This window comes from Lagenorhynchus albirostris, chromosome 21, assembly GCF_949774975.1.
Source record: "Lagenorhynchus albirostris chromosome 21, mLagAlb1.1, whole genome shotgun sequence".
Taxonomy (NCBI): domain Eukaryota; kingdom Metazoa; phylum Chordata; class Mammalia; order Artiodactyla; family Delphinidae; genus Lagenorhynchus; species Lagenorhynchus albirostris.
In genome coordinates this window covers 6134654-6160599 of record NC_083115.1, presented here as the reverse complement: position 1 = coordinate 6160599, position 25946 = coordinate 6134654, and the positions used below count along the sequence as shown (strand labels likewise).

The 25946-nt window shown below is 50.5% G+C and overlaps 1 long non-coding RNA gene across 1 annotated transcript in view; it reads right to left on the bottom strand.

The window, feature by feature from the left end:
* Window positions 1-25946, bottom strand: part of LOC132512607 (uncharacterized) — a 163774-nt gene that overhangs the window by 61251 nt on the left and 76577 nt on the right. Inside the window, exon 2 of the long non-coding RNA XR_009538239.1 lies at window positions 24248-24385. This is a non-coding gene — a long non-coding RNA (uncharacterized LOC132512607). The remainder of the gene's footprint in view (window positions 1-24247; window positions 24386-25946) is intronic.

Genomic DNA, 25946 nt, shown 5'->3' with positions numbered 1-25946 from the left:
CCAAGGACAAGAGGCCAGAGGATGGCATCTCTACTTAGACCTTCTCCTTACTAGAAGGTTAAAGCTCAAGAGAAGCCCCCTGGAGCCCCCGCTGTCTCACCTCCATCTCTCTCCCACTCTCCCCGCCCATGAACTCCTACTCAACAGTCTGGCCTCCACAAGGCGTGCAGTGCTCTCTCACTCCCCGACCTCTACTCATGCTTGATCCCCCCATCCCACCATGTTGCCATGGCAAAATGTGAGGCTAAGGACCAGGAGGCCAGAGAGGGCTAAGTGCCAGCTTGGGATCAGTTGTAACGTTTGGGGCAAGTCACTTAGCTCCTCTGATTTCTCTTCTCATCTATGAAAATGGAGATGGTCATCCCTACCTCACCCTGCCGTGTTTTGGGGAAAATGGAGTAAGAGCTGCAAGACTCTTGTGAAGTTTTCTGTAGATGTTTGACAGCACGACCTATCTTTCTCACCATCCTCCCCAGCCCTGTTCCTTTATGAAGTCTCTCCAATGACCATGGCCCATCCGCTTCCCTAATTATCACTGTTGTTTAGGGAATTTTTCTTATATATTGAGATTGGAAAGATATAAGTAAATGTCTCAAATGGAAAAAAATAGAGTAAAAATATTTAATTATATGTTATATGTTCCGACAACTAGTGATAACAACGGTACCTACCTTATAAATCATTCCTGTAATGATTAAATGAATCAATATGTTATGTATATGAATATGAATGTATAAATATGAATGTGCATATGAATTAAAAGTATTACTATAAGCACTTAAAATAATGCTGGGCACATGGTGAGCCTAAGGAGTATTAGCTATGTTCATCATCACCATCATCAATATATGCTGACACCCCAGAAATTGGTAACAGAAGTTGCCTCGGGGAAGAGGGAAAAGACTGCTTAGGGGACAGGGAAGGCAGCTATTTTCCTTTTCTATGCACAGTTCTTTTTAACTTTTAAACCACTTGGATGTATATTACCTATTAAAATGAACTGGTTCTAGAGAATTCCCTGACGGTCCAGTGGTAAGACACCGTGCTTCCACTGCAGGGGGCACAGGCTCGATCCCTGGTCAGGGAACTAAGGTCCTGCAAGCCACACGGAGCGGCCAAAATAAATAAATAAAATAAAATAAAAATGCACTGGTTCTAAATTTTTAAAAACATTGAAACCATCGGTATAGCCAGCATGGACAGAGCCCTGAGTCGGTGACAGTCATTTGGTTCCTGGTCATCTGCAGCCTGGCTCTGTCCCTGGATCCCCATTCTCCATCACAACCATGCTGGCGATGTTTCCTACTGAGCTACTGATCGGGGATGGTGCTGTCACCAAATCATGTAACCTTCATGTCAACCTGGGGAGCTGGGGAATATCACTGTCTCCATTTTAGAGCTGAGGAAATTGAGGAACCCGAAAAACAAGAAACTCACCCACGATCCTAGACAGTAAGAGGCAGAGCAAGGATCCCACTAGGTGCGTGTGCTTCAAGCTACACTCTGGACCATCTGTCGTTACGTCCCAGCTCCACCTGCCTGCACTCACTCCCAGCCAGCCAGTTTGTGCATGGCCTGGCCCCTCAAAATAGGTCAGGGTTCTAGAGGAAAGAGCCTGTGTCATCTTTATTTATATTTCAGTGCCTTTCCCTCCTTCCTCCCCCAAAATAATAATTAGAGCTTTCCTAGCCCTGGGCAAGAATGAGTACTTGTTAAATATTTGCTGAATTGAATTAATTAAACTTGGCAAAAACATAGTCCCTTCCAGGCCCCCCCATCTTCATCATCACTGTCATCATCCCAGGTAAATATTTCATGAGGTGTCTATGCTGTGCTAATATCTGGAAGCGATCCATAGATCTATGAATTCTGGAAAGACTTTCTAGATGATACTTTAGGGAAGGGAGGAGGGCTAGGAATTTCCTGAGCACCTCTGGAAATGTTCTCGGAGCTGCCTTTTCTCCCTTCCTATCCTCCGCACACCCATGTACGTGCACATGACGGATCCTCAGCTCAGATAAAGTGTTTCAGCCATCAGTCTATCACAGGGGGGCCAGGGCTTTATTGAGCAATTACAGCACTGCTGTTGCACTGCAATTATCATCTCCAGGAGGAAAGGAGCTTACCGGCCTATCTCCCTCACCTCCAGGCTCTGGCTGGGATACCTGTCAGACACCTGTCAGCTCCAGAGCCTACAGGGCCAGCGGGTTGCCTTTCAGGTCTGACATCGCCGAGGCCTTGCTACATGGGGCTGGCCCTGGGGTCAGGCAAGGTACTTCCACTCAGCTGCAGGGGAGATGGGTGGCTCTCAGAAGACCCCCCCCCCCGCCGCCAAAAGAGCATTCTCCTTCACCACCTGGATCTTTGGAAGGAGGGGCCCTCCCTGAAGCCCCAGGGGAGTCAGAGCCAGCCTGTCCCCGACAGGACCACACACAGACGGCAAGGCCACAGGTCTCATCGTGCACTTGGGGTTGGGGGGAGGCTAGTAGCCCCGCCCTGGCCCTTCTTTATCCTCCACTCTTCTCTGTGCTCAGGACCCACCGGGCAGCTGGTCAACCTCAGCAAACCCTCAGATGATCACCGAACAAGGAACTGAGGGCAGCGTGCAATGCTACTCGCCATCCCAGCTCAAGCTGCACTTGCACAGACTCAGGGTTGCAATCTCCTTCTCCCTGCAGAGATAGCATCTGTTCTCCTGGCTTCAGGCACCATCTATCTCCTCTAGGCTGAGGCCCTGCACGGCCATCTCTGCCTTTGTCCCAGGCTCCAGGCCCCTTCTCTAAAGCCAGCAAGGACATTTGCACGTGGCTGCCTTGCTTCCCTGTAAGCTACATGCCTAAAATGAGAGGGACTCTGGTGTTCTTCTGCGCCTCTCTCTCTCTCTCATCATTGCTAAATCCTCTCCGTTCCTTTGCATTTCCAACCACCAAAAGTCACAGCAATCACTTTATCAATGTTAGACTTCCTCAGATTCTACCAAAGTTTCAAGGCAACCTACAGAAAGGGCATCGCTGCTCCCTTCAAGGGCAAAGGCAGGAAGGGCAGCACGTTTGCCCCGGGAGTCCCCCCTCCCCCTGCCTGTGGCCCTGACTCTAGACTTGAGCTCTGCGTGGTTGATGGTATGTCTTTTCCTCACCACTCTGCACACAGGACAGTGCCTGGCACACAGTAAGGGCTTAGAAACTCTCCCCACACCAGGCACTTGGAACTTAAACAGTTCTTAGCACGTCTGCTTCTACTGTTTTCCAGCTATGGGAAAGACAGCAGAAACAACATGAAGGGGCAGCGTGTTTAGGGACCACCTCCACTCTGTCTTGCTTCTTTCCATTTTCAAACCTGTCTGACTCCACCCATCTACCCGACCTCACTCCCTGACAGGTCCTGACAAACATGTTCTGAACTCGGGACACATAGATCCAGGCCAGGGCAGTGTAATGGAGGAAGCAGTGCCCAGCCCTGGCTGCCCTGCAGAGTCAGCAACTAAGATGATTTCAGGGTGTGAGAATCACAAGTCTCTGCCTCCAAAAGCATTGCCTCTCTTCTCACCAGTACTAGAAACTCTGCTGACAGGGAACAAAGCCCAGCTCTGTCTGTTTAATGGGGAATGAGGCTTCAAAAGCAAACACGTCGGACTGAGCTAAATATTGAGTTAAATTCATACTAGGGTGTAAATGACTGCCAGAAGATCTTTCCCTGAGAGAGCATTGATGAGGATACCTGAAGAGAGGGGTGAAATCTCCTGTTAGTGGAAAAGAAGGAGCAGCCAGAATCATGGCCGTTAAGAGGCTTCTCCCAGTGAGAAAGTGCTGGCCTGGGGCTCAGCGACGCGAATTCTAGTCCTACCACTGCTGACTTCAGGAATGTCGTTCTACCTCTTTGAGCCTCACCTTACAAATCTATAAAATGGGATAATTAAACTAGCCGTTCCCTAAGGTCCTTTCAAGATCTGACAAACTGTGATTCAATCATCTCAGCCTGTTTGTTTCTGTATTCTTAACCCAGCGCTGTACACAGAGCCACTGTTTGTCATGAATGTGCCTGAAAATCCCCATTGTTCAGACCATGAGTTAAACAATGGCTCCCAGTCGACTTAGAAACCAAGGTCATCACAGCCTTGAAGAACCATAAAGAGAAACAGAAGACCGATCCTGATAGGCTTACAGTCCTTTGGCATAACAGAAGCTGAGGCTCAATTAGACACGAAACAAAACTCTGTGACGGCACATGTGAGATTACAATGATCCAGCAGATTTGCAGGGTGATTTGCTATTAACCATCCTCTTTCATCCGTCTTCTGATTTGATCCTCTCTGAAGCCGTGTGAAGTAGACAGGGCAAGAACTGTCACCCCATTTCACAGGTTTAGAAACTGAGTCTCCGGCTGAGGAATTGCAGCAAGTGAGGGGCAGCCAGGACTAAGCTCAGATCGAGTGATTCCTCTCCTTCAATCCCCCCACCAGATGGCTGAAACACTTTATCTTTGGATCTGCTACCTCCAGATCCAAAAGCAAGCTAGGAAAAGGCAGAGGGAGATAAACTCCGGAGAGAAACCCAAGTAATGTGCAAAAGCAACGGATGCTGAAGAACCCCCATTAGCTGGAGCCAGAAACCACCCCAACACCTCCTGCTCTTCTCTGCTGCCTGCCTGCAGCCGCCAGGGCTGGGACACCTCCCTGTGTCCACAGACCCCGTCTGTTGGCTGCAGCCAGTAGCAGGGTGATGGGCTCCCGTAATCTGCTCTCCCATGAGCTCTGCCTAGCCAAGGCCGGGCTCACTCTGGGAAAATTGCAAAGCAGCAGACTCCTGCTTGTGACTAATCAAGCAAGTAGGACAGAGGTAAGAACAAACTCGACCAGGAGAGGAGGTGAGGGAGAGAGAGAGAGAGAGAGAGAGAGAGAGAGAGAAAGAAATAAAGAGAAAGAAAGCAAGCCGCTTTAATAATAGGGCAATTGCCCTCTTTAGGATTACAATCTGCCAGCATTTCACTAAACTTTATGACACATGATGACAAGTTAATAGGCCAATACCTCACTGTGTGCGTTCAACAGATGCCCCGGCCTCCTTGTTCAGGGAGGTAACCCCTACAGCCAAAAAAATCCATCCAGGTGCGGGGGAAGAGGCCAAGAAGCTGGGGAAACTGGTTATTTCTGTTGTCAGAATGGCCCCGGCAATAAATCACCATTAATAATACGGCCATCTATCAAAGAAGAGCTCTGGCTGCCAAGGCCTTTGAAGTGGCAGCACCTATACTTTCCCACCTATAAAAGGTACCTTTGTGCGTCTGTCACGCTGGGAGCCAACGAGAGTGAGACGCCGAGGAGTTCAGACCTTCCCCACACGCCTCACAGCAGCCAACCCACCACGCTCCCCACCTGGCGTGCCCGCGGGCCGGCCTGTCTCCACTCACTCGGCCCCAGGCCGCCAGGTCTCCAGCCGCCACCAGACCTGCGAGACAGGGGTGTGGAGTGCAGGGAAGGGCTTCCAGCCTCCTGGGTGACTGAGGAGTGACACCTGCCACCATCCCCTCAGCACTAACCCCCAGGAAGGCAAGCCTGGGTGGGTCTGAGGGCGAGACAGTGTCTCCAAGGGACGGACCCTGTCGTCAGAGCCACTGGGGAACGTCCCCAGGGCGCCTGCCCAGACATAACTGGATGAGGCTCTGAATGGGGGGAGTGGTCATGGACTCTGCATCTTCCACGCAAGCCCCTCAAGGAGATTTTCAAGCACACAAAAGTCTGTAGGGGCTGCACCAATTTACATTCCCACCAACAGCATACTTGGGTTCCCTTTTCTCCACATCTTTACCAACATTTGTTATTTATGGTCTTTTTGATGATAGCAGCCTCTATGGAAAACAGTAGGGAGGTTCCTCAAAAAGCTAAAAATAGAACTACCATATGACCCAGCAATTCCACCCCTGGGTATATATCCAAAGAAAATGAAAACACTAATTCGAAAAGATACATGCATCCCAATGTTCATAGCAGCGCTATTTACAATAGCCAAGACGTGGAAGCAACCCAAGTGCCCATCACCAGATGAATGGTATATATACACAGTGGAATACTACTCAGCCATAAAAAAGAATGAAATTTGCAACCATGTGGATGGACCTGGAGGATATTATGCTTAGCGAATTAAGTCAGCTAGAGAAAGGCAAATATGTATATAATGTCCCTTATATGTGGAACCTACAAAATAAAATAAACATATGAATATTACAAAACAGAAACAGACTCACAGATCTAGAGAATAAACCAGTGAGGAGAGGGGTGGTGGGAGGGGCAATGTAGGGGCAGGGGGGTAAGAGGCACAAACTACTACGTATAAAATAAATAAGCTACAAGACTATCTTGCAAGGGACAGGAATACAGTCAATATAGTAACTTTTCAAAGAGTTTAATCTATAAAAATATTGAATCACTATGCTGTACACCAGAAACTAATATAATATTGGAAATCAACTATGCTTCAATTTTAAAAAAAATACACACACACAAGTCTGAGAAGCAGCGCCGGCCCTTGGTCCCGTCCAGGAATCTGGGCGCCAGGGGGGTGGGGCAGCCGTTGCTGCTCCTCAGGCCTCAGAAGCAGGGCTGTGTGCAAACCAAGTTAGTCAGCTCTGGCTGCCGTAACCTGGAACCACAGACGGAGCGGCCTCAACAACTGAAGTGTATTTTCTCACAGTTCCGGGGGCTAGAAGTCCAGGGTCCCAGGGTCAGCAGGGTTGTTTCTGAGGTCTCCTTCCTTGGCTTGTAGATGGCCGTCTTCTTCCTGTGTCTTCCCATGGTCTTCCCTGTGTGCCTGTCTGTGTCCAAATGTCCTCCTCTTATTAGGGCCCACCCTAATGACCTTATTTTAACTTAATGGCCCCTTAAGACCCCCATCTCTAAATACAGTTACATTCTGAGGCACTGGAGGTAGGACTTCAACATATGAATTTGGGGGACACAATCCAGACCTTAACAGCTCCCTAAAGCCCAGCCAAGGGTTGAGCTCCCGAGATGTAACAAAGGCCCCGAAAGCCACCCAAGCCGCTGGCAACATCTGCAACTAGGAGGAATCTGAGTTAATAGAACCCAGCCGTCTCATGGCCCACTTCACCTCGCAGGGGGTTTGTCCCTAGTCTTCGACAGACCCTGCGTGCCCGCGTCCTATCCAAGGGGGCAAGGTCCTCCTTGGTTCTGCCTCCCAGAGTGAGATGTTTTCAATGTGACCTGGACCAAGAGCCCAAGGCACCTCTAAAAGGGGACACCTGCCGAGCACATACCAGGTCCCCAGCGCCGCGCCGAGGACCGATACGGTTCCATCCGTACGATTAGCTACGAGGAAAGTGCATCAGGAAACTGCGAGAGGATTTGCCCAAGGTCAGCAGTTATCGAGAGCCCAGCCTGGCCTGGAACCCAAGTCTCTGGGACACCTGATCCCCTGTCTCCAACCCCTTTGCTTCTCGGCCTCCTCTTTACACGCGCAGGTGCTGAACGGTCAACACTGGAGCTGCTGCGACCATCGCCTTTTTTTTTTTTTTATTTAACACCTTTATTGGGGTATAATTGCTTTACAATGGTGTGTTAGTTTCTCCTTTATAACTTTGAGAGCCTGCCGAGCGGCTAGGAGTTAAGGACTCGCCTGTAACATTTTATAGGGGACTTAAAGTTACTTTTATCTGTGCGGCATTTTCCCAAAATCGTGGCCATATACGTTTACATGTTTTATACAAGCACATCTATGGTTTATCGACAGCAACATTTGTGTGCCTTTGTCTTGTCAACTGGCTCAGGCTTGAGTCCCTGGAAGCCAGGCCAGACCCCAGGGTTTCTGGGCTGATGGCTTTCCTTCTGCCACTAGTCCCTTCCCTTCTCTGGCCTCATTTTCCTCAGGGCAGGGGGGGTGGCGGGGGTGGGTGGTAAATGAAAGGCTCAAGCTAAGTTGTTTCTACAACCTTTTCTTTCCCTGGCACTTGAGATTCTTAGGGAAACCCTGAAGAGGAAAGAAAATGGTGAGCTTTGCCTGAACAGTCCTGTGCCCTTTCCAGGAGAGCTAAAATCTCAGCCCCAAAGCCGCCAGTGTCCTGAGGCAAACAGAGGACCGTCGAGGCCTCCTACACATCCAGACGGAAAGTTCCACACCCACCATCACTGTCCAGGGAAGGGGTACCAGCTGCTCTCCACCCGACGGTTTCTGAGATCCTCCAGTTTCATTTCATTTTCTCCTCCAGCCTCAAGTTCCTCGTGGGTGTCAGTCACACGGCCCCTGGGGTGCCTGCGAAACCCACAGGCACTGCCCCCACGAATGCTAGAGAAGGGTGAGGAGGGGTTCCCTAGACCTTTCTCGATGTTTCGAATCCTGACAGATGATTCCTGCGGCCTCGATGTTCTGCTCCTGACGGGGAGCTAGGCGCCGGTTTCCTGGTCTGGTTTCCTGAGGAGCCCGAGCTGTGGGCTGAGAGCAAGCTCTTCATCCTCCTGGGCCTTGGCCTCTTCTATAAAATGAGGGGCTTGGGTCTAAGGGTTCTGTCTCCCCCTCCCCGCAGCTGCCCACCTGTGAAGGCGCCCACAAAGCATCTCTCAACCACACAGGTGAAGGCACAGCGCCCCTCGTGTGCACTCACACACACAGGGGGTCCCCTCCCGCCCCCCTCCCGCTCGCCCCCCCGCTCACAGGCCCTGCTTTCTCTCTCCCCCAAACAAGCCCGTCTCCAGAAGCAGCTCCCAGGAAAGGACGGCCCAGCGGGGGCTCCGAGAGGACAGCTTCTTGGCAGAGACGGAAGTGGGCGGAGTGGATCGAATTTTTTCCTTTGAGGCCCAAAGGGCTGTCAACCCTCTTCAGCTGCCCCGGGGGCCTGACAGCCACCAGAATTTACGACCTGGACAGCTTTGATCCAGGCCTCTGAAAAACATCAGGAACAGCTCGGCTCTAAGCCCCGGAGAAGGAGGTTTATGGACAGGAATGCAGCCTCCTAGAGAAAGAGAGCCCCTGGGAGGGAGTGCCTGGGGCAGGTGGAGCCTTGAAGTCCCCCCTTGCCATCTGGGGAGAGGGCACAGGGGCCTGGGCCTCAAACCACCAGTGACACTGTTCAGAGGGATGGGAAGTTGCCGTCAAAACTAAACCGGGAAGAGGCGACACTCTGGCCCAGACCCCTGAAATTCCCTCACACTTGCTCACCTGTTCTTCCAAACACGTTGCCCGAGTTACTCTAAACAGAGACCAGAGAGAGTGTCAGATAAGACAGGAGCTGAGAGAGGCACGTCCACCCAGCAGGCCCCTGGGTTCTGTTCTTGTTGATGATACTGTTGTTCTTAGCGATGATGGGTGCGGCAAATCGCTGGATTAGGTTTCATCCCTGTCTCCTTGCAGAAAGGACAGCAGGCAGGACAACGTCCAAGCAGCCACAGAACCCCCGTGGCCCTTTCCCTCGCCCTCAACGTGGCCCTTCGGGAGGGCAGGGAATCGTGCACCCTCGGGGAACATCCTCAGCTTTGCCCATTGGCGAAGATATCCCCGAAATAGAGCCACATCCAAGACGAAGGAGGAGCCCAAGAGTGTCGTCCGGACACTGCCTCTGATTGGTTGCCTCAAATTTCCATTCTCAGCCACGTCCCTAAAACCGCTCGCTTTGGGAAAGCAGGCTCAGCTGTGGAGAGCCACAGAAGGGTCGCTAGGAAGCCAGCCAAACAGGTGTGGTCTCTGCCCTCTGGGGTCCACAGTGTGATACAGACGTCAGGAGACAAGTGTCTTAAGAGACACCCCCAGAAACAGGCAGCTATTCACGGGCCCCGCGAGCCTGTCTGCGGCCACGCGGGCAGGAATAGACACGTGTGCGCTGAGCACCAAACTGGGTCTAATGACCCTGGCCTGTCTCGCAGGGTCATCTTGAGAAATAATAGCTGATGTCAGACCATGAGCCGGAGCAGCTGTCCTGCATTTGCACTCAACAAGAGGAAGGGACCTTCAGTTACAGCGGGAGGGATTAAGGTTAAACATTAAGAACAGCTTCCTGGAGAGGAGGGTTGTGAAACACTGTAATGTGTTACCCAGGGCCTGCCATAGACATGCCTTCTTTAAGGAGGCTTGAAAGAAGCAGGAGGTTGGGGACCTCGCCAGGTCATCTCATCCATCCTGCTGAAGGCGAGGACTTAGACTCCAAACCCACCAGGCAGGGCCCCTCGGACACAGGATGACCTCGATGGCTCCTTCCAATCAGAAATGTGATTTTGAAAATCTCCCCACACCCTACAAATTGAGAAGAGAATCCAGAGCCATCTTGAGACTACCCTTCGGGGCCTACTTTCAAGCCTTCGTTTAGCAGTAGTCAGCATTAACAACAGAGTAGGAAGCAGAGTGGTTTCCAAATGCTGTGGAGACCGAGACAGAAATGTATCAACCAGCACCGAGAGAAAGCCCCACACACCCAGGGACAGAGAAATCATAAGATCATAACCTTTGATTGCCAGAGGGAACCATCCACCCATTTTACAGATGGGGAAACTAAGGCCCACCTAGACATGGGCAGTTACTTTGAATCAGAGCTGGGACTGGAAGACCCTGGTGCAGAGCCTGGCTTTACCACTAACCAGCTGTGTGACCTCCAGCAAGTCACTTAACTCCTCTGGTCCTTGGCAGCCTCGTCTCCAACATAAGAATATTATAAATGTTAAACCGAATACATAGGACAACATCACCAATTCTAGAACTCAATAGATCTAAACACTAGAACTTACTATTGTTATTCTCAGTTTGTGAACCTTTCTGTTAAGTCTGGCTGCCTTGATTGGAAGTGATTCTTCTAAATTTTCAGATGAGCAGAAAAATAAAATGTTTGGTCTCTAAGACCAGGGAAGATATGTAATTAGCCTTAGACATCTTCCCATCCCAGTCCATTCATTTTCCAGGTGAGAAGATGGAGGGGTGTCCAAGGGCACTCAGAGAATGACAGGAGGGAACGTGGGAGAGGGGATGCAGAGGGGAAGCTTTCTGCTCCTTCAGTGCCAGGGGGTGGGAGCCAGTCCACTCCCTGGCCCTGGGGATGGTTTTCAAACACATGAACTTGAAATCCCAAGTTGTTCTTTAGAAGTTGCCCCTTCCATAGCCCCCAGTTAGCGGATCCTGAGGTTGGTACCCAGAGGGTCCCGGAAAGCCTTGACTAACCTGATGAGCCCGACGTGGTCGCTGGCACCAGAGTAGGCGGGGTTTGTCCAATGGCGTGGCTTTCCCAGCCCTGCCCTCCGTAGCCTCCTGCCTCATCCCGTCTCCAGCCCGCTCCCCAACACACTCTCCCTCCATCTCTAAAATCAATCCCCACCCGAGAAAAGAGCAATGGAAGGCACACAAAGACACTTGGTGAGCACCTCTTGCTCGCAAGCCTCTATGTGAGTAAATATTACCTGATTTGACTTCCCCCCACCCCGCCCCGTCCCACCATCCTGCAAGGTAGTTATCATTACCCACCTTTGAAGGTAAGGAAACCGAGGGTCAGAGTGGTTGGCCATGCTGACCTCGTCACACAAGGAGTGAAAGTGGCAGGTCGGGGGATTAAACCCCAGTCTCTGCATTCTGAAGCCGGCCCTCCTCTCCTGGGGCAGCCGACCCAGTCCAGCCCTGGGGCTCCACTTGGAGTCCTCTTCCTGAATGCTTCCAGCATCACTTACCAGTTCTGATGCCCCAGTCTTCACCTTGTCCCCGGGCCTGAGTCCCCTTCTTGGTGAAGTCCCCTGGGACTGGCAGAGCCCCCCCCCCCCTTCCCCCTCCCTGTTCCTCAGGCTCTGGAACAGACATCCTTCTGTCCCTTTCCTACCTGGGCTTCCAAGCATCCAGATTCTCTGTCACTATGAGCTTCCTGCTTTGGGAGAGGGTCTGTCCCCTCTCTCTGTTACATAGGTGACTACCCTGTCTGTCACCGCATCCTTCGGGTTATAAGATGCGCCTGCAGAAAGGGACTCCTCCCAGGACCTGCTGTCGGACTTCGCCCCAGATGCCCCTCAGCCGTGCCTGGACTAAGATGTTGCAACCAAGCCTCCTGGAAACGCCCCAGGAGACAGGACCACAGCAGCAGCGTGGGCAGGAGAACAGACCCTGGAGTCAGACTGACTAGCTGGGAACTCTTGGGCAAGCTTCTTATCTATGCCTCAGTTTCCCCAGCTATAAAATGGAAATATGAGGACCTACCTCATGGTACTCAGTAATTAAATGAGTTAATAGGCGTAAGCAATTAGAACAGAGCCTGGCACGTGGTTAGTACAACGTACATGTAATTAAGTGAAAGTAAATGCCTATCCCCTTCAGTTTGAAAATCACATTCCCAGGCTTGGGGAATCTCAGGGTTGGAAGGATACATCTCCTGCCCAGCACAAGAGTGCTTACAACCACAGCACCCAAGGGTGAGCGTCAGGCTCTGCAATACCTCTAAGGATGGGGAGCTCACTACCTTACAGCAGCCTATCCCAGTGTTAGACCTTTTTTTTTTTAATTGAAGTATAGTTGATTTACAATCTTTCAGGTATACAGCAAAGTGTTTCAGTTATATATATATATTATTTTTTCAGATTCTTTCCCATTATAGATTATTACAAGTTGCTGAATGTAGTTCCCTGTGCTATACAGTAGGTCCTTGTTGTTTATCTACTTTATATACAGTAGTGTATATCTGTAAATTTTGTTCTGTTTTGTTTTTACCCTGAGTTAAAAGCAGCCTCCCTGGAGCTTCCACCTCCTGGCCTGAGCCCCAAGCCTGTTTCTGCCCACATGACAGCCCCACGTTCCCTCCTCACCCCTGCTCCGGGCACCCTCAGCTGTGCACCGTGATTTACGGGCGGTTTCCACGCTGACAGTGAATGCAAACCAGCCTGGCACATTCTCACCTGCTTCCCGCACCTTCCCTCCCCCAAGCCCCCAGCCTGGCATTCCAGCACACACGCCGGTGCTGACAGCTCTGAGGGCAGCTCAGCTGGGCTGGGCATGTCCAGAGCCAGTGGCTGGTGCCCAGGGACACAGCCGAGATTGTGGGCCCCGAGCAAAGCCTCCAAGCCCAGGTCCAAAGACAAGGAAGGGAGAAGATCTTCCAGAATCTGCCTTAACACAGGCGGAATAAACAGGTGGGGGTACCTGGGAGGCACCAAGAAGACTCTTGCTTTTTTTAAGGTCTTGTGCTTTGGCGTTAAGCCTTGCCCTCTTCCTCTTAACCTTTATTCAATGTAAAAATTGATGTTTATTGTTAAAAATTTATTATATAAAGCCTGTGATCCTTTGATGAAAATGAAACTGACATCTGTGGTGGGTAAATGACAGAATAAAGTGCTTAGGAAGAGAGAATATTCTGGAAAATGGAGGAAAGAGCAAACCCCCTCCACCTCTCAGCTTGCCTGGAATGATCGAAAAGGTGAAGATAAATAATATTTATTTTAGGGCCTGCCATGTGCTAGGCATTGCCCTTCACCATTGACCTAAATGAATATATTTAATCCTTCTAACAACGCTATGAGGTAGACGCCCCTTCCACTTACAAATAAGGACATCAAGACTCAGAGAAGTCAAGCAGACTGCCCAAAGTCACACAGCTAATAAGCGGCTGAGTCAGAGCTCAAACTCAAGTCTGGCTCTGTGCTAAGCCCTTTCCACTTTCCACTGTGTGATCAGACCCCACAGCCCCCTCAGTGTCACCCAAGCCCTGAGAGCTTCCACATCACGTTGAACGAAGTCTCTCACTCTCTCTCTCTCTCTCTCTCTCTCTCTGTCACACACACACTCATATACATATGTACATATGTACACACACAAATACACACCCGCACACATAGCCTCAGGCTCACAGAGGCTGCCCAGCACAGGGCCCTGGAGCCAGGACGTTGCAGCCAGACCCCCTGGTTCCATTCCCGGCTCAGCCTCCCTGGGGCTTGTGACCTCTTTGAGCTGCAGCTTCCCCAATCTGTAAAGTGAGGACAACTGCAGTTACCTCTCTGGGTTTGGGGGATGATGAAACGAGTCACTCTGTGAACAGTGAGTGAGTGAGTATCACACACATATGTGTGCAGCATTGAGTCCTGATAGTACAGGAGGGGCCAGGCTGGGGGCAATCCACATCTCTGAGTCCCCATCTCAAAACAGGAGGGTGCTTCCAGATGAAGCCTCACAGCTTTTCCAAACCAAGCATCCTGGGATGAGGCCTTAAGTGCTTCTCTCTGGGGCAGAAACGCCTCCTAGCAGGAGCCCCAGAGGCCAGCTGGCTCCAGGTGTCACTGGGGGACATAGGGACTTCTTCCCAGCTCTTTTAGAAAGAAAGCTTGAGCTAAAGGTTCTGAGTGCCCAGTGTCCAGCCTAGAACGAGGTGACGTCCAGGAAGCCACCGCAGAGGCGCTGGAGCCGGGAGGGCCTAGCCTCCACATGCCTGAAGGGCCCTGGCAGCCCACGCGCTGATGGCCCTGGGGGTGGGCGTGAGGACAGGACACTCCCAGTGAAACTGCTCAGGGGGCCATCTGCTCTGCCTTCTCACCCAGAGACAGGACCCAGGGGGTCAAGCGAAGACATCTGCCCTGCGGGGAAGTAAGCAAGGTCCTGGGAATTCCTCCCCCGCAAAGGACACAGCCCTCCTGGGCACCCCACGACCAGGGCCGCCTGAGCCGCTGCTCCTTCACACGTGACCGCTCCCCCGCTCAGAACCAGGAAACCACATTTGTACTGGGGTCTTCTCTCACTCTACCATTAGGCTGGGAAGAGGCAAAGAGGCCCAGCCTCTCTCTGCAGGGTGCAGCAAGCGTTGGATTTTCCCTCTTTTTAGATATTTTGGGACCCACTGATTCCTGATTTCCATCCCTCTGTGGAAAGGGACTGACAACTCATATGTCCAACTCGGTGCAGCTCAGCAGAGGTTCCCCCTGGGCACATGCCAGGAACTAGGTCTCTAGGGAGAGACAGAGATGAACGAGACACAGCTCCTGCCCCCGAAGAGTTTAGAATCTAGTTAAGGAAACAGAGTAAACAAATGACTCCAACACAAAGGAGAGGCGATCATTGCTAGATGAAAGACCAAAACAAAATGCCTGCAGAAGCCCAAGAAAGGGACCTGTGGCAGGAAGACTTTGCTTTCTAGAAAGTGATATCATATGACGTCATATGATATCACTGAGATGTGGAATCTAAAATATGACACAAGTGAACATATCTACGAAACAGAAACAGACTCACAGACATAGAGAACAGACTTGTGGTTGCCTGGGTGGAGGAGGGCATGGCTTGAGAGTTTGGGGTTAGCAGATGCAAACTATTATATACAGGATGGATAAACCACAAGGTCCTACTGTAGAGCACAGGGACACATATTCAGTAACCTGTGATAAACCATAATGGAAAAGAATATGAAAAAGAATATATATATGTATAACTGAATCACTTTGCTGTTCATCAGGAATTAATCCAACACTGTAAGTCAACTATACTTCAGTAACATAAATTTTTTTAAAAAACAAGGTGATCTGGCAAGATTCCTCAAAAGCCTTAAAAAAATGTTCATAATCTTTGATCCAGAAATTTCCACTTCTAAGGATCTATTTTGAGGACATGATCAGAGGTGTGCGTGAAGATTTACGGGCAAAGACATATTTATGTTACTTATGAGAGAAAAATGGGGGCACAAAGCAAGTGTATAATAATCACATTATAGGTGAGAGGATGCAGAGGGGCAAGAGTTCAAGCAGAGAGAAGAGGATGTGCAGAGACATTGTGGCAACTCCAAGGACTGAGAGGGAGAGAGGGAGAGAGAAGAAGAAGGAGGAGGAGGAGGAGGAGAAGGAGGAGGGGGAGGAGGAGAGGGGAGGGGAGGGAGAGAGGAGGGGGAGAGGGAGGAGAAGAAGGAGGAGGGGGAGGAGGGGGAGAAGGGGAGGGGAGGGGCGGGGGAGGGGAGGGGGAGAGGGAGGAGAAGAAGGAAGAGAGGGAGGAGGAGGAGAAGGAGGAGGGGGAGGAGGGGAGGGGAGGGGGAGAGGGAGGAGAAGAAGGAGGAGGGGGAGGAGGGGAGGGGAGGGGAGGGGGAGGGGAGGGGAGGGGAGGGGAGGGGGAGAGGGAGGAGAAGAAGGAGGAGGGGGAGGAGGGGAGGGGAGGGGAGGGGGGAGGGGAGGGGGAGGGGAGGGGAGGGGGAGAGGGAGGAGAAGGAGAAGAAGGAGGAGGGGGAGGTCAAACCTTGTGGATCTCAGACGGCGGTGAGGATCCCAGCCTGCTCTCACTCACTCACCCTAAGGGCAGTGGGAAGGAAGCCTTTGCCGTATCTTGCAAGGAGGGTAGCCTCAGGCTGCACCGTGGCAACTGCCTGCCGTGTGCAGGCACCAGTCTAAGCGCTGCATGGATTCACTTATTTAATCCGTACCGCTTTGTGAGACAGGGAAGTGAGACTCAGCGAAGTGAAGTAACTTGCCTAAGGTTGCACAGCAGTAAGAGGCAGAGCCAGACAGTCTGGGCCAAAGAAGTTAGTTGCTGGGCTAAGGGTGGAGGGAGGGGACAGCGTGATGTGGGCAGACCAGTTCAGAGCCATTGTTAGGAGCCATGATTAGCAGGACCTGGCAAGCGGTGAGGGTGCCGTGGGCAGTGGTGGGGAGAGACAGGGCAAGAGTAACTCCGAGGCCCCTAGCTAGCACCTCCCTGATTTGGGGGAAACCAGGAGAGTGTTAAGTACATATGCATGGCTATTATATATGTACACGCACACAGGCATATATGCCATATGGCCTATTAGGCAGAGAGAGAGTGGAAAGAAATACAACAGGATGGTAACAGTAGCCGTCTTTAAGTAGTAGGCTGAGGAGTTATTTTTGTATTTCTTTTTTACACACCTGCACGTTTTGTAAACTTCTTACACTAGGTGTACATTATTTCCATAATCCAAGTAAAATTGTGAGGCCTCCAGACATGCATGGAGCCGTGGGCAGCGCTGCCTGGGCGTGCAGAGGCCCCCAGGCACTGTCTGTGGCACGCGCTTGGTGAGAGACAAGCAGCCTTCTGCAAGCCTCCCAGCTGCGGCTCCCCCTGTGCTCCTCCAAGGCCGCCCACAGCCTGAGGTCAGCCCAGCTCCACTCCGAGCCTCAGGGTGGACATTGGAGGTGGAGTCCTCAACAGGAATTCCAGACCAGGCTGAGAGGTCCCGGCTTCCTGCGGAGGAGCCCGTAACACAGGTCCAGTGGGAAGTAAAAGCAACCTCACAGCGGCGGGATGGGGAACAGATCCTCCCGAGGCCCCCACGGCAGGTGGCAGTGGGGTCTCCCACTGGGCTCTGCGTGTCCTGCCAACCCCCCTGCACTTCCTCTGCAGGTCTGGGGCCGCATCCCAGCTTCCCTGCCGTCTGGATGTAGCCAGAGGTAAGTCCCGGAGAAGATGGCTGGGAAGCAAGAAACAGGCCATTCCTCTAACTCTGTCCTCTTGAGAGCAGGATTGGGGTTCAGAGGGCAGCGTCTACAGCAAAGACTCGAAAAGGCCCGGAGAACCCCAGCCGAGTGGTCAGGAGCTTGGGTGGGCTCAGCTGAGGGTGCAACCGGGAGGCACCCTCCTTATTCCCCAGGGAAGCAAAGTGAGCTCCCATGAAACCGGCCGGTAGGAAAGTGCTAAGGAAATAGGGGCGGGGGGACCCCAGGAAGAAGTGTCCGTCTGCCTGGCAGGGGCTCCTCCAGGACACAGCTGCCTCTGCTGCATTTGGACAGGCCACTTCCGGTTTCTGGAAAAAGCCACAGCAGCTTCAGAAGTCAGCACACCCCAGTTCACATTCAGGCTCTGTTACCACTTTTGAAGAGTTACCACGTTAAAGACCTAAATGTAAGACTGGATACTATAAAACTCCTAAGGAGAACATAGGCGGAATGCTCTTTGACATAAGTCACAGCAATATTTTTTGGATCCGTCTCCTAAAGCAAAGGAAACAAAAGCAAAAATAAACAAATGGGACCTAATTAAACTTCAAAACTTTTGCACAACAAAGGAAACCATTGACAAAACAAAAAGTCAAACTACTGAATGGGAGAAAATATTTGCAAATGATATGATATGACCAGTAAGGGATTACTATCCAATATATATAACCAGCTCATACAACTCAATGTAAAAAAAAAGAAAGAAGAACTGAATAGATGTTTTTCCAAATAGGAAATGCAGGTGGCCAACAGGCACATGAGAAGATGTTTAACATCACTAACCGTCAGGGAAATGCAAATCAAAACCACAATGAGATGTTACCTCACACCTGTCAGAATGGCTGTCATCAAAAGAACACAAATAACAAATGTTGGTGAAGATGTGGAGAAAAGGGCACTCTCGTACACTGTTGATGGGAATGTAAATTGGTGTAGCCACTGTGGAAGACAGTATGCAGGTTCCTCAAAAAACGAAAATTAGAACTATCATATGACCCAGCAATTCCACTCTTGGGTATATATCCAAAGAAAACAAAAGTACTAATTCAAAAAGATACAAGCACCCCAATGTTCACAGCAGCATGATTTACAATAGCTAAGACATGGAAGCAAACTATGTGTCCATCAACAGATGAATGGATAAAGATGTGGTACATATATATACAATGGAATATTACTCAGCCGTAAAAAAGAATGAAATTTTGCCATTTGCAGCAACATGGATGGACTTGTAGGGTAGAAAGGAAAATACTGTATGCTATCACTTATATGTGGAATCTAAAAAGTACAACAAACTAGTGAATATAGCAAAGAATGAATAGACTCACAGATATAGACAACAAAGTAGTGGTTACCAGTGGGGAGAGAGAAGGTGGAGGGGCAATATAGGGGTAGGGTATTAAGAGGTACAAACTATTACGTATAAAATAACCTACAAAGATATATTGTACACCATGGGGAATATAGCCAATATTTTATAATAACTATAAATGGAGTGTAACCTTTAAAAATTGTGAATCACTATATTGTACACTTGTAACTTATATAATATGTACAACTAGATTTCAATAAAAATAAACAATTTTTTTTTGCGGGACTCTCACTGTTGTGGCCTCTCCCGTTGTGGAGCACAGGCTCCGGACGTGCAGGCTCAGCGGCCATGGTTCACGGGCCCAGCCGCTCCGTGGCATGTGGGATCTTCCCGGACCGGGGCACAAACCCGTGTCCCCTGCATCGGCAGGTGGACTCTCAACCACTGCGCCACCAGGGAAGCCCTAAACAAAACTTTTAAAATTGAAAAGTTAAATGGTTACCATGGCATGCCTTAAACTGATACAGTGCTGTACGTCAATTATATCTCAGTAAAACTGGAAGGAAAAAAGTGGTTATGATGGCAGTGGACTCACAGGGCTCTTGGGAGACCACAGATTGGGAATGGGAGCCACTGTGCCCAACACACGGATCCACACAGCAAAGGGCTGCCTCTGTAGGAGTCTGTTGCAGGGTAACGCTGTCCAGGTGCTGTTCCAGTGACCAAAGGACACATACACACACACACACACACACACACACCCGTACACATCGGTGTCAACAGTCACATTTATGAAGGCATAAAGCTAAGCATAACCACCTAAAACACACAAATGTGTGCACAGCCTGTTTACTCGCATTCTTGTAGTCACATTTAATTCATAATCGTAAGTTAGGACAATATGCAAATTACAAAGTGCTTTTTACCTGACCCTTATTATCTCATTTGATTATCAAAACTTATGGCGAGAGGTAGGTAAGTTCATTGTTATCATCCAGTTTTCACAGATGATAAAACTGAGCTAAGAGTCTCCCAAAGACACACAGTAAATGACAGCAGTAGATTTAAACCCGGTTCCAAGCTGTACGCTCTTCCACTCTGCCACACAAGCTCCTATGACATATATACACCCTTATCTCCTAATCGGCAAATCGAAGTTTCTTAGCTGCCAAAAAGAAGACTTGGAATCAGCCCATCAGGTGAGAGTCAAATAGGACAGAGAAGCTGATAGTCTAATAGAGAAGGCTCCCTCCGCCATCAAGCAAGAACAAGCAGCCCCTCAATCTACCCTTCTTACTTCCCAGCCTGTACCTGGCATGTTCTTTCCACCCAGGACACCATCCCCAGACTCTCTCTAATCAAAAATCAAAGCCCAGCTCAAGTCCCACCTCCTCCGAGGAGCTCCCCTCCTCCAACACTCCCACCACCACCACGCTGCACACACACACACACACACACACACACACACACACACACACACACACACACACACACACACACACCCCTTTCTCGTTTCTCTCATGTCCCATTATAGAGTCGGGTCCTCACTGCTCGGCACATGTGGTTCTGGAATTGTTTTCTGTTTCAAGTATGAGAGCAAGGGCTCTGCACTCAGCCAGCCATGGGTTTGAGTGAGCCCCATCTCCCCCTTCCTAGCTGTGTGGCCCTGGATAAGTTGCTTAACGTCTCTGGGCCTCATTCTCCTCGCTATCGAAGGGGGATAATGACAGGACAAACCTCATACTTATGAGAGCTAAATGTAAAACACGTGCCTGACACAGAGCAAAAGCCCAATAAATGGGACCTAGGAATACAGTTTGAGTTTTCCAGCAAATGTCCACGGAGTTTTGGACACATTCTTTTAGGAACCCCCTAAAGGGTCCAGCACGGGGCTGGGCACAGCCAAGTCATCAGTTGGCTAGTAAAGATGAGCCCCCAGCCAGCTGTGGGCGCTAACCTGTCTGGCCTCAGTTCTCTGATCTGCGGGGCTCGGCGTCTTCCCTGACCCAGAGCACAGAGCCGTGACAAACTGCACTCTCAACAGCACAGATGGTCCCCAACTTATGACGGTTCGACTTACGATTTTTCAACTTTACGATGGTGTGAAGGCGATACGCATTCGGTAGAAACCATACTTCCAATTTTGAATTTTGAGCTTTTCCCAGGCTAGCGATCTGTGGCACGATGCTCTCGTGATGCTGGGCAGGGCACCCAGCCACAGCTCCTCGTCAGCCCTGCTATCAGGGAGTGGGGGAAACAGCAGATGCGATTACCACCATTCTGCACCCAGACAACCATTGGCTGTTTTCCACTTTCAGCACAGTATTCAATCAATTACAGGAGAGATTCACACTTGATGATAAAATAAGCTTGGTGTCAGAGGATTTTGCCCAACCGTAGGCTAACGGAAATGTTCTGAGCCTATTTAAGGTTGGCTAGACACAAATATGCTGTCTGGTAGGTTTGGTCTACTATATGTATTTTCATCTTATGATATTTTCAACTTCGGATGGATCTATTGGGAAATAACTGCATCATGAGCTGAGGAAGATCTGCATTCACGAAGGGGGGAGGCTAAGTGAGCCAGGGGTTATTTGGACCTGGGTCTGGACGCTGGCTCCACCTTGAGCAACAGGAACGTCCTCTCTGAGCTTCAGCAATAAAGTAAGGGTGACAAGAGTAACTTCCCAGCACTGTTACAACAACTCACGGGCGTCACGCACGCAGAACTCCTGGCACGTGACAAACAAACGTGCAATAAAGTCATTGGTGGTGGACATTGTCGTCATTTCCATTATTATTGTTACTAGTAATCCCTAGGATGAAGGATAAAGGAGGTACAGAGAATTCAAGCCACAGCTGCTGGGACAGAAATGACTTAGGAAACTGTAATTTGAAAAGATATATGCACCCCAATGGTCATTGTAGCACTATTTACAATAGCCAGGACATGGAAGCAACCTAAATGTCCATCAACAGAGGAATGGATAAAGAAGATGTGGTACATATATAAAATGGAATATTACTCAGCCATAAAAAAGAATGAAATAATGCCATTTGCAGCAACATGGATAGACCTAGAGATTGTCATACTGAGTGGCATAAGCCAGACAGAGAGAGACAAATATCATACGATATTGCTTATGCGTGGAATCTAAAAAAAAAGGGTACAAATGAACTTATCTACAAAACAGAAAGAGAGTTACAGATGTAGAAAACAAACTTACGGTTACCGGGGGTAAGGGGGCATGAGGGATAAATTGGGAGACTGGGATTGACATATATACACTACTATACATAAAATAGATAACTGATAAGGACCTACTGTATAGCACAGAGAACTCTACTCAATACTCTGTAATGACCTGTATGGGCAAAGCATCTAAAAAAACAGACTGGATATATGTATATGTATAACTGATTCACTTTGCTGTCCACCTGAAACTAACACAACATTGTAAATCAACTATACTCCAATAAAGATAAGAAAGAAAGAAAGAAAGAAAGAAAGAAAGAAAGAAAGAAAGAAAGAAAGAAAGAAAGAAAGAAAGAAAGAACGAACTTAGGAGAATTGCCTCTGACAGAGTGAATAGTAAAAATTTGAGAGCTTGTGTATTACATGAACCCCAGGATCTCCTTTCTCTCTAACACTCAGTGTCAGTGGATCAAACCACACGCCTTTCCCAGGCCCCCATCCCATAAGGTACGGAAAGAAGCTAAACACATACTTGTCCTCTGCTGTGGGAAGATCCTCGGTGCCACCTGGGCTTGTCTGGTCAAGGACCCCAGGCAGGCAAGGCACACACCCAGGGCGGCACCTGTGAGGCACGGTCCCCTCTGGGGCTGAAATCACAGGCTCCCTGCCCCTGGGGAGCCCCTGCCTGCCCAAGGCCCATCTCCAAAGTGCAGAACTGCAGGCAGCCAGACTGTCCCAGGCTTGTCCGAGTACTGTCCCCCAGCCGGGAGGCCCAGGTCACCACTGTGACCCTCTGCGGGGCGGGGCGGGGCAGGAGGAGCCTAGGTGAAGGAGGAAACGTCTCTCGGGGACCAGGAGAGGAGTCGGGCATGAAGCAACGAGCGCTCCCAATGAGCAGTGGGCACTCCCAACTCCCAGGGCGGCTCTGCCCCGCCCGGCCTCCCTTGAGGCCGCTGCAGCCAACTTCAGCCGGGCCACTTGCCAACCCTCAAGTGTTGCCTTTAGGGGAACTCAGCAGCTTTCAAGGTGCTGACCTTCCTGCCAGTGTCTGCTGATGAATACCTGTCACAGGCGTGAGTACCAATGACAGCCCCGAGTGAGTGGCATTAAGGGGACACCTGCATTAGTGACATGCCTTTTGAAGGTCAACGATGCCTATTTAAGTACCTGAGGGGAAGGTGAGGGTGGGAGGCACCAGCCACCCTGCAGTCCAAGCCGGGGGCTCCATGACTTGTACTAACACTCTCCCCAGGCATCCCTGTAATTGAAGGAACTCAGAGACTTTCTCTCCCTCACCCTGGAGCAGAGGGTGACAGAGAAAGACACATTTGTCTCAAGCCGGCCCTGCTCACCTCTGCTGGGAAGCTGAGCTCCCTCTGTGCTCACAGGAGGGGGCGGAGTGGGAGTTGTTGATGCCGGATGAGAAGATTTGGAGGGGAGGCGACGGGGACAGCACATTTCCAGTGAAAATACAGGGGCTCGGAAGAGGGAAAGCCTTGACAGAGTGTTCCCGATGACAGCACACCCTGGATGGGCCAGGCGTCGGCCTAAAAGTCGGGAGGAATGTATACAAAGATAGCTGCTCCATTTCAAGAAAATGGAACAGGTGTCCCAGGGAACAAAAAAGTCCCGACGCTGATTTTCTTTTTTTTTTTTTTGCGGTACGCGGGCCTCTCACTGTTGTGGCCCCTCCTGTTGCGGAGCACAGGCTCCGGACGCACAGGCTCAGCGGCCATGGCTCACGGGCCCAGCCGCTCCGCGACATGTGGGATCTTCCCGGACCGGGGCACGAACCCGCGTCCCCGGCATCGGCAGGCGGACTCTCAACCACTGCGCCACCAGGGAAGCCCCGGAAGCCCCCCGACGCTGATTTCTAAGAGGTCTGTGCATGTGCTACATGGTGGGTGGTGGTATTATTATAAAAAGACGTCGGGGGTAAACCACAGGCCTCCCCACAGATGCGATGGCCAGATGGAAAGGCTGGCAGGATTTTGACCTCACTTGTTCTCTGTGTCCCAGGATCCCCACACAGCTCCGCTAAGGGGCCCAGACACCAAGTGCTTCCATCAGCAAAACAGAGACGGAGAAACGGCAACACAGCACCGCCCAGAGCTTAAGGACCACGCTGGGTCTCCCACCAGGGCAAGTTTATGACTCACCCCACATTTTCCATTTCCCATCTTCCTGCGGGCCTGCGACTCACCTCAATAAGCCATTTTCCAGTTGAGGAAAACTGAGACCCCAGTCACTGAGCTTAGCTCGAAGCAGAAACCAGGGGTGGCTATAATGGTAACGGGTAGCATTTATTACCGGAGCCTCGCGCTAGATACACGCTAAGGTTATTAATTCATGCAATCCTCACCTTATTATAATCTCCACTTTATAGATGAAAAAACGCGGAGGGACTTCCCTGGCGGTCCGGTGGTTAAGACTCGGTGCTTCCACCGCAGGGGCCGTGGGTTGGATCTCTGGTCCCGGAAGTTCCGCATGCCGCGTGCTGCTGCCAAAAAAAAAAAAAAACTCAGAGAAATTGATGGAATTGCCCAAAGTCACACAGCCAGTTAAGGGGTGGGGACAACCCTCACACCTGTCCATTTGGACCCAAGGGCGGTTTTTAACTGCTATAACTGGGGCACGGCCAGGATCAGGGCTCTACGGCTGAGTGGGAGGGACTGAGCCCCCAGGGAAGCCTGCAGGAGCAGACAGAGAGCCCGGGTCTCTTCTGAGACCAGCTCCCTTCCTCCCAGAAGAGAGAGGTTCCCAAGGTTTGGCAGGGAGGAAAGCCTCGGGGTTTAACCCTGTACTGGTCCAAAGACAGGTTCCCGGCGTCGGGAGGGCAATGAGAGAAGAGAAATCAAAGCCATAAAACTTCCCTGCCACCTAAGGCAGGTAAAGGGGAGGAAACGAGGCCAGCAGCCATGTACCGCTCGATCCATATTTCACAGGAAAGATGATAGCAAGTGGACATGTCACTCCCCAAAACCAGAAACTCAAAGCAATTTTAGATGAACTTTCAGAATGGTGAAGGAGACGACCGTGTTCGTGTTATACACCAGATAAATCACACCAAAATGCTAGCTGTAATTCCCAAAAGTACACAGAGAATTGATTTTACTATGACGCTTATCAGGATGAAAGGGTTCACCCCCGCAAGGACCCTTCTTAAGCGGCTCCAGCTTAACCCCTGCCCCGCCAGGTCCAGCTCATCTGCTCCCTGAGCCCCGGCGTGCAAAGCTGCCCCCTGATTCCACGCTGCAGCCTGGCGCTGCCTAAGGGTCACCAGCAGCTTCCAAACCCCTGGGCGAGCCCAGCACCAGCAGACGTCTGAGGTCAACTGAGCTCCTCTCTGAACTAGGAAACAGCCTCACTGGCTGTGTCTGTCCGAGTCTGAGTGAAGGGAGAAAGGAACTGGTGTTTTTCACGTTTACCTGCTTAATCTGCACAATTACCTGTGCGCTGGGTGTTATGACTTACTCCCTTTATCAGATGGATTAACTGAGGCTCAGAGAGGCCAACTTACCCAGACCTATTTGAATATAGGTCTTAGTGACTCCCAACTGGATTCTCTTCCCACCACGTCCTGCTGGCATCTGGGCTGCTAAGATGCCACCCCCAACCCTGGGCCAGAATTTCATTCATTCATTCATTCATTCATTCAGGGCTCAGGAAGTATTATTGAGTATCTATAGGTACCAGGCACTGGGTTGGGGATACAGTTGAGAATAGGACTCTGTTTCTGCCTCGTGGACCTAACTTGACACAAATGAATGAAAGTAAATGAATTACAAGCAGTGAAAGAGTGCTTTGAAGGATATGCATGGCGCTGTCCCACTTTAAAAGGGAGCTGCCTGGGTCAGGAAGGGCAGAGGAGGCTTCCCTGAGGAGGTGACCGCAACTGAGAGCCCAAGGATGGGATGGTGCCAACCAGGCAGAAGGATAACTGCACAGTGGGGACCAGGGTCTGGAGGCAGGTGTAGCCGGAGTGGAAGAGGAGGTGAGAGAAGCAGCTGTCGAAGGAGGCCAGAGGGATGGGAGGGCTGAACCAGCAAATCAAGGAGCTT